The sequence below is a fragment of the Balaenoptera ricei genome, chromosome 20 (assembly GCF_028023285.1).
Source record: "Balaenoptera ricei isolate mBalRic1 chromosome 20, mBalRic1.hap2, whole genome shotgun sequence".
Taxonomy (NCBI): domain Eukaryota; kingdom Metazoa; phylum Chordata; class Mammalia; order Artiodactyla; family Balaenopteridae; genus Balaenoptera; species Balaenoptera ricei.
Window position 1 is genome coordinate 28351714 of NC_082658.1, and position 9948 is coordinate 28361661.

The following is a 9948-nucleotide window of genomic DNA, read 5'->3' on the forward strand; positions in this document are numbered from 1 at the left end:
TCAGTCATGTTCCCAGGCCACAGGCTTCCACATTCAAACCTCATTCTTGTTCCCAGGACACAGGAGCCCAGAATCAAACCTCAGTCATGTTCCCAGGGAACAGGGTTCCAGAACCAAACCTCAGTCATGTTCCCAGGCCACAGGGTTTCAGAATCAAACCACGGTCATGTTCCCAGGCCAGTGGGTTCCACAATCAAACCGCAGTCATGTTCCCATGCCACAGGGTTCCAGAATCCAACCGATGTCATGTTCCCAGGCCACAGGGTTCCAGAATCAATCCTCAGTTATGTTCCCAGTCTACAGGGTTCCAGAATAAAACCTCAGTCATATTCCCAGTCCACAGGGTTCCAGAACCAAGCCTCAGTCGGGTTCCCAGGGCACAGTATTCCACAATCTAAACAGATGTCATGTTCCTAGGCCACAGGTTTCCAGAATCACGCCTCAGTCATGTTCCCAGGCCACAGGGATCCAGAATCAAACCTCAGTCATGTTGCCAGGCCATAGGGTACCACCATCAAACCTCAGTCATATTCCCAGGCCACAGGTTTCCAGAATCAAAACGATTTCATGTTCCCAGGCAACACGGTACCAGAATCCAAAACGATGTCATGTTCCCAGGCCACAGGGTTCCACCATCAAACCTCAGTCCTGGTGCCAGGACACAGGGTTCCACCATCAAGCCTCAGTAATGTTCCCAAGCCTGAGGGTGCCACAATCAAACGTCAGTCATGTTGCCAGTCCACAGGGTTCAACCATCAAACCTCAGTCATGTTCCCAGGAAACAGCTTTCCAGAATCAAAACAATGTCATGTTCTCAGGACACGGGGTTACAGTGTCAGGCATCTCGTCATGTTCCCAGTGCCCAGGGTTCCACCATCAATCCTCAGTCATGCTGCCAGTCCACAGGTTTCTGCGATCAAATCAGAGTCAATTTCCCAGGCCACAGGGTCCCAGAATCAAGCCTCAGTCATGTTGCCAGTCCACAGGGTACCACCATCAAACCTCAGTCATGTTCCCAGGCCACAGGGTTCCTCCATCAAACCTCAGTCATGTTCCCAGGCCACAGGATTCCACAATCTAACATCAGTCATGTTCCCAGACCAATGGTTTCCAGAATCAAACCTCAATCATGTTCCCAGGACACAGGGTTCCAGAATCAAACCAACGTCAAGTTCCCAGGCCATGGGTTTCCAGTACCAGGCCACAGTCATGTTTCCAGGGCACAGGGTTCCACAATCAAACCTCAGTCATGTTGCCAGTCCACAGGTTTCTGCCATCAAACCTCAGTCAAGTTCCCAGGCCACAGGGTTCCAGAATCAAGCTTCAGTCATTTTGCCAGGCCAGAGTGTTCCACCATCAAACCTCACTCAAGATCCCAGGCCACATATTTCCACAATGAAACCTCAGTCATTTTCCCAGGCCACAGGTATCCAGAATCAAACCTCAGTCATATTCCCAGGACACATGGTTCCAGAATCAAAACTCAGTCATGTTCCCAGGACACAGGGTTCCACAATCAAACCTCAGTCATGTTCCCAGGACAAAGGTGTCCAGAATCAAACCTCAGTCATGTTCCCAGGGAACAGGGTTCCAGAACCAAACCTCAGTCATGTTGCCAGGCCACAGGTTTCCACCATCAAACCTCAGACATGTTCTCAGGCCACAGGGTTCCAGAATCACACCGTTCTCATGTTCCCAGGCCACAGGGTTCCAGATTCCACCGATGTCATGTTCCCAGGCCACAGGTTTCCAGAATCAATCCTCAGTTATGTTCCCATGCTACAGGGTTCCAGAATAAAACCTCAGTCATGTTGCCAGTCCACAGGGTTCAAGTACCAAGCCTCAGTCAGGTTCCCAGGGCACAGTATTCCACAATCTAAACAGATGTCATGTTCCCAGGCCTCAGGTTTCCAGAATCACGCCTCAGTCATGTTCCCAGGCCACAGGGATCCAGAATCAAAGCTAAGTCATGCTCCCAGGCCATAGGGTACCACCATCAAACCTCAGTCATATTCCCAGACCACAGGTTTTCAGAATCCAAACCGATGTCATGTTCCCAGGCCACAGGATTCCACAATCTAACATCAGTCATGTTCCCAGGCCAATGGTTTCCAGAATCAAACCTCAGTCATATTCCCAGGACACATGGTTCCAGAATCAAAACTCAGTCATGTTCCCAGGACACAGGGTTCCACAATCAAACCTCAGTCATGTTCCCAGGACAAAGGTGTCCAGAATCAAACCTCAGTCATGTTCCCAGGGAACAGGGTTCCAGAACCAAACCTCAGTCATGTTCTCAGGCCACAGGGTTCCAGAATCACACCGTTCTCATGTTCCCAGGCCACAGGGTTCCAGATTCCACCGATGTCATGTTCCCAGGCCACAGGTTTCCAGAATCAATCCTCAGTTATGTTCCCATGCTACAGGGTTCCAGAATAAAACCTCAGTCATGTTGCCAGTCCACAGGGTTCAAGTACCAAGCCTCAGTCAGGTTCCCAGGGCACAGTATTCCACAATCTAAACAGATGTCATGTTCCCAGGCCTCAGGTTTCCAGAATCACGCCTCAGTCATGTTCCCAGGCCACAGGGATCCAGAATCAAAGCTAAGTCATGCTCCCAGGCCATAGGGTACGACCATCATACCTCAGTCATATTCCCAGACCACAGGTTTTCAGAATCCAAACCGATGTCATGTTCCCAGGCCACAGGATTCCACAATCTAACATCAGTCATGTTCCCAGGCCAATGGTTTCCAGAATCAAACCTCAGTCATATTCCCAGGCCACATGGTTCCAGAATCAAACCTCAGTCATGTTCCCAGGACACAGGGTTCCAGAATCAAACCTCAGTCATGTTCCCTGGACACAGGATTCAAAAGTAAAACCCCATTCATGTTCCAAGGCCACAGGGTTCCAGAATCAAGCCTCACTCATATTCCCAGGACACAGGGTTCCAGAATTAAACGTCAGTCATATTCCCAGGCCAGAGTGTTCCACAATCAAACCAAAGTCATCTTGCCAGGCCACAGGATTCCACCATCAAACCTCAGTCCTGTTGCCAGGCCACAGGGTTCCACCATCAAGCCTCAGTCATGTTCTCAAGCCTGAGGGTTCCACAATCAAACCTCTGTCATCTTGCCAGGCCACAGGGTTCCACCATCAAACCTCAGTCATGTTGCCAGTCCACAGGTTTCTGCGATTAAATCAGAGTCAATTTCCCAGGCCACAGGGTTCCAGGATCAAGCCTCACTCATGTTGCCACGCCACAGGGTACCCCCATCAAACCTCACTCATGATCCCAGGCCTCATATTTCCACAATGAAACCTCAGTTATTTTTCCAGGCCACAGTTATCCAGAAGCAAACCTCAGTCATATTCCCAGGACACATGGTTCCAGAATCAAACCTCAGTCATGTTCCCAGGCCACAGGGTTCCACATTCAAACCTCATTCTTGTTCCCAGGACACAGGAGCCCAGAATCAAACCTCAGTCATGTTCCCAGGGAACAGGGTTCCAGAACCAAACGTCAGTCATGTTCCCAGGCCACAGGGTTTCAGAATCAAACCACGGTCATGTTCCCAGGCCAGTGGGTTCCACAATCAAACCGCAGTCATGTTCCCATGCCACAGGGTTCCAGAATCCAACCGATGTCATGTTCCCAGGCCACAGGGTCCCAGAATCAAGCCTCAGTCATGTTGCCAGTCCACAGGGTACCACCATCAAACCTCAGTCATGTTCCCAGGCCACAGGGTTCCTCCATCAAACCTCAGTCATGTTCCCAGGCCACAGGATTCCACAATCTAACATCAGTCATGTTCCCAGACCAATGGTTTCCAGAATCAAACCTCAATCATGTTCCCAGGACACAGGGTTCCAGAATCAAACCAACGTCAAGTTCCCAGGCCATGGGTTTCCAGTACCAGGCCACAGTCATGTTTCCAGGGCACAGGGTTCCACAATCAAACCTCAGTCATGTTGCCAGTCCACAGGTTTCTGCCATCAAACCTCAGTCAAGTTCCCAGGCCACAGGGTTCCAGAATCAAGCTTCAGTCATTTTGCCAGGCCAGAGTGTTCCACCATCAAACCTCACTCAAGATCCCAGGCCACATATTTCCACAATGAAACCTCAGTCATTTTCCCAGGCCACAGGTATCCAGAATCAAACCTCAGTCATATTCCCAGGACACATGGTTCCAGAATCAAAACTCAGTCATGTTCCCAGGACACAGGGTTCCACAATCAAACCTCAGTCATGTTCCCAGGACAAAGGTGTCCAGAATCAAACCTCAGTCATGTTCCCAGGGAACAGGGTTCCAGAACCAAACCTCAGTCATGTTGCCAGGCCACAGGTTTCCACCATCAAACCTCAGACATGTTCTCAGGCCACAGGGTTCCAGAATCACACCGTTCTCATGTTCCCAGGCCACAGGGTTCCAGATTCCACCGATGTCATGTTCCCAGGCCACAGGTTTCCAGAATCAATCCTCAGTTATGTTCCCATGCTACAGGGTTCCAGAATAAAACCTCAGTCATGTTGCCAGTCCACAGGGTTCAAGTACCAAGCCTCAGTCAGGTTCCCAGGGCACAGTATTCCACAATCTGAACAGATGTCATGTTCCCAGGCCTCAGGTTTCCAGAATCACGCCTCAGTCATGTTCCCAGGCCACAGGGATCCAGAATCAAAGCTAAGTCATGCTCCCAGGCCATAGGGTACCACCATCAAACCTCAGTCATATTCCCAGACCACAGGTTTTCAGAATCCAAACCGATGTCATGTTCCCAGGCCACAGGATTCCACAATCTAACATCAGTCATGTTCCCAGGCCAATGGTTTCCAGAATCAAACCTCAGTCATATTCCCAGGCCACATGGTTCCAGAATCAAACCTCAGTCATGTTCCCAGGACACAGGGTTCCAGAATCAAACCTCAGTCATGTTCCCTGGACACAGGATTCAAAAGTAAAACCCCATTCATGTTCCAAGGCCACAGGGTTCCAGAATCAAGCCTCACTCATATTCCCAGGACACAGGGTTCCAGAATTAAACGTCAGTCATATTCCCAGGCCAGAGTGTTCCACAATCAAACCAAAGTCATCTTGCCAGGCCACAGGATTCCACCATCAAACCTCAGTCCTGTTTCCAGGCCACAGGGTTCCACCATCAAGCCTCAGTCATGTTCTCAAGCCTGAGGGTTCCACAATCAAACCTCTGTCATCTTGCCAGGCCACAGGGTTCCACCATCAAACCTCAGTCATGTTGCCAGTCCACAGGTTTCTGCGATCAAATCAGAGTCAATTTCCCAGGCCCCAGGGTTCCAGAATCAAGCCTCAGTCATGTTTCCACGCCACAGGGTACCCCCATCAAACCTCAGTCATGTTCCCAGGCCACAGGGCTCCTCCATCAAACCTCAGTCATGTTCCCAGGCCACAAGATTCCACAATCTAACGTCAGTCATGTTCCCAGGCCAATGATTTCCAGAATCAAACCTCAGTCATGTTCCCAGGACACAGGGTTCCACAATCAAAGCAATGTCAAGTTCCCAGGCCATGGGTTTCCAGTAGCAGGCCACAGTCATGTTTCCAGGGCACAGGGTTCCACAATCAAACCTCAGTCATGTTGCCAGTCCACAGGTTTCTGCCATCAAACCTCAGTCAAGTTCCCAGGCTACAGGGTTCCAGAATCAAGCTTCAGTCATTTTGCCAGGCCAGAGTGTTCCACCATCAAACCTCACTCATGATCCCAGGCCTCATATTTCCACAATGAAACCTCAGTTATTTTCCCAGGCCACAGTTATCCAGAAGCAAACCTCAGTCATATTCCCAGGACACATGGTTCCAGAATCAAACCTCAGTCATGTTCCCAGGCCACAGGGTTCCACATTCAAACCTCATTCTTGTTCCCAGGACACAGGAGCCCAGAATCAAACCTCAGTCATGTTCCCATGCCACAGGGTTCCAGAATCCAACCGATGTCATGTTCCCAGGCCACAGGGTTCCAGAATCAATCCTCAGTTATGTTCCCAGTCTACAGGGTTCCAGAATAAAACCTCAGTCATATTCCCAGTCCACAGGGTTCCAGAACCAAGCCTCAGTCGGGTTCCCAGGGCACAGTATTCCACAATCTAAACAGATGTCATGTTCCCAGGCCTCAGGTTTCCAGAATCACGCCTCAGTCATGTTCCCAGGCCACAGGGATCCAGAATCAAAGCTAAGTCATGCTCCCAGGCCATAGGGTACGACAATCAAACCTCAGTCATATTCCCAGACCACAGGTTTTCAGAATCCAAACCGATGTCATGTTCCCAGGCCACAGGATTCCACAATCTAACATCAGTCATGTTCCCAGGCCAATGGTTTTCAGAATCAAACCGATGTCATGTTCCCAGGCCACAGGGTTCCACAATCTAACATCAGTCATGTTCCCAGGCCAATGGTTTCCAGAATCAAACCTCAGTCATATTCCCAGGACACAGGGTTCCAGAATCAAACCTCAGTCATGTTCCCAGGACACAGGGTTCCAGAATCAAACCTCAGTCATGTTGCCAGGCCATAGGGTACCACCATCAAACCTCAGTCATATTCCCAGGCCACAGGTTTCCAGAATCAAAACGATTTCATGTTCCCAGGCAACACGGTACCAGAATCCAAAACGATGTCATGTTCCCAGGCCACAGGGTTCCACCATCAAACCTCAGTCCTGGTGCCAGGACACAGGGTTCCACCATCAAGCCTCAGTAATGTTCCCAAGCCTGAGGGTGCCACAATCAAACGTCAGTCATGTTGCCAGTCCACAGGGTTCAACCATCAAACCTCAGTCATGTTCCCAGGAAACAGCTTTCCAGAATCAAAACAATGTCATGTTCTCAGGACACGGGGTTACAGTGTCAGGCATCTCGTCATGTTCCCAGTGCCCAGGGTTCCACCATCAATCCTCAGTCATGTTGCCGGTCCACAGGTTTCTGCGATCAAATCAGAGTCAATTTCCCAGGCCACAGGGTCCCAGAATCAAGCCTCAGTCATGTTGCCAGTCCACAGGGTACCACCATCAAACCTCAGTCATGTTCCCAGGCCACAGGGTTCCTCCATCAAACCTCAGTCATGTTCCCAGGCCACAGGATTCCACAATCTAACATCAGTCATGTTCCCAGACCAATGGTTTCCAGAATCAAACCTCAATCATGTTCCCAGGACACAGGGTTCCAGAATCAAACCAACGTCAAGTTCCCAGGCCATGGGTTTCCAGTACCAGGCCACAGTCATGTTTCCAGGGCACAGGGTTCCACAATCAAACCTCAGTCATGTTGCCAGTCCACAGGTTTCTGCCATCAAACCTCAGTCAAGTTCCCAGGCCACAGGGTTCCAGAATCAAGCTTCAGTCATTTTGCCAGGCCAGAGTGTTCCACCATCAAACCTCACTCAAGATCCCAGGCCACATATTTCCACAATGAAACCTCAGTCATTTTCCCAGGCCACAGGTATCCAGAATCAAACCTCAGTCATATTCCCAGGACACATGGTTCCAGAATCAAAACTCAGTCATGTTCCCAGGACACAGGGTTCCACAATCAAACCTCAGTCATGTTCCCAGGACAAAGGTGTCCAGAATCAAACCTCAGTCATGTTCCCAGGGAACAGGGTTCCAGAACCAAACCTCAGTCATGTTGCCAGGCCACAGGTTTCCACCATCAAACCTCAGACATGTTCTCAGGCCACAGGGTTCCAGAATCACACCGTTCTCATGTTCCCAGGCCACAGGGTTCCAGATTCCACCGATGTCATGTTCCCAGGCCACAGGTTTCCAGAATCAATCCTCAGTTATGTTCCCATGCTACAGGGTTCCAGAATAAAACCTCAGTCATGTTGCCAGTCCACAGGGTTCAAGTACCAAGCCTCAGTCAGGTTCCCAGGGCACAGTATTCCACAATCTAAACAGATGTCATGTTCCCAGGCCTCAGGTTTCCAGAATCACGCCTCAGTCATGTTCCCAGGCCACAGGGATCCAGAATCAAAGCTAAGTCATGCTCCCAGGCCATAGGGTACGACCATCAAACCTCAGTCATATTCCCAGACCACAGGTTTTCAGAATCCAAACCGATGTCATGTTCCCAGGCCACAGGATTCCACAATCTAACATCAGTCATGTTCCCAGGCCAATGATTTCCAGAATCAAACCTCAGTCATATTCCCAGGCCACATGGTTCCAGAATCAAACCTCAGTCATGTTCCCAGGACACAGGGTTCCAGAATCAAACCTCAGTCATGTTCCCTGGACACAGGATTCAAAAGTAAAACCCCATTCATGTTCCAAGGCCACAGGGTTCCAGAATCAAGCCTCACTCATATTCCCAGGCCACAGGGTTCCAGAATTAAACGTCAGTCATATTCCCAGGCCAGAGTGTTCCACAATCAAACCAAAGTCATCTTGCCAGGCCACAGGATTCCACCATCAAACCTCAGTCCTGTTGCCAGGCCACAGGGTTCCACCATCAAGCCTCAGTCATGTTCTCAAGCCTGAGGGTTCCACAATCAAACCTCTGTCATCTTGCCAGGCCACAGGGTTCCACCATCAAACCTCAGTCATGTTGCCAGTCCACAGGTTTCTGCGATTAAATCAGAGTCAATTTCCCAGGCCACAGGGTTCCAGAATCAAGCCTCACTCATGTTGCCACGCCACAGGGTACCCCCATCAAACCTCACTCATGATCCCAGGCCTCATATTTCCACAATGAAACCTCAGTTATTTTTCCAGGCCACAGTTATCCAGAAGCAAACCTCAGTCATATTCCCAGGACACATGGTTCCAGAATCAAACCTCAGTCATGTTCCCAGGCCACAGGGTTCCACATTCAAACCTCATTCTTGTTCCCAGGACACAGGAGCCCAGAATCAAACCTCAGTCATGTTCCCAGGGAACAGGGTTCCAGAACCAAACCTCAGTCATGTTCCCAGGCCACAGGGTTTCAGAATCAAACCACGGTCATGTTCCCAGGCCAGTGGGTTCCACAATCAAACCGCAGTCATGTTCCCATGCCACAGGGTTCCAGAATCCAACCGATGTCATGTTCCCAGGCCACAGGGTTCCAGAATCAATCCTCAGTTATGTTCCCAGTCTACAGGGTTCCAGAATAAAACCTCAGTCATATTCCCAGTCCACAGGGTTCCAGAACCAAGCCTCAGTCGGGTTCCCAGGGCACAGTATTCCACAATCTAAACAGATGTCATGTTCCCAGGCCTCAGGTTTCCAGAATCACGCCTCAGTCATGTTCCCAGGCCACAGGGATCCAGAATCAAAGCTAAGTCATGCTCCCAGGCCATAGGGTACGACAATCAAACCTCAGTCATATTCCCAGACCACAGGTTTTCAGAATCCAAACCGATGTCATGTTCCCAGGCCACAGGATTCCACAATCTAACATCAGTCATGTTCCCAGGCCAATGGTTTCCAGAATCAAACCGATGTCATGTTCCCAGGCCATAGGGTTCCACAATCTAACATCAGTCATGTTCCCAGGCCAATGGTTTCCAGAATCAAACCACAGTCATATTCCCAGGCCACATGGTTCCAGAATCAAACCTCAGTCATGTTCCCAGGACACAGGGTTCCAGAATCAAACCTCAGTCATGTTGCCAGGCCATAGGGTACCACCATCAAACCTCAGTCATATTCCCAGGCCACAGGTTTCCAGAATCAAAACGATTTCATGTTCCCAGGCAACACGGTACCAGAATCCAAAACGATGTCATGTTCCCAGGCCACAGGGTTCCACCATCAAACCTCAGTCCTGGTGCCAGGACACAGGGTTCCACCATCAAGCCTCAGTAATGTTCCCAAGCCTGAGGGTGCCACAATCAAACGTCAGTCATGTTGCCAGTCCACAGGGTTCAACCATCAAACCTCAGTCATGTTCCCAGGAAACAGCTTTCCAGAATCAAAACAATGTCATGTTCTC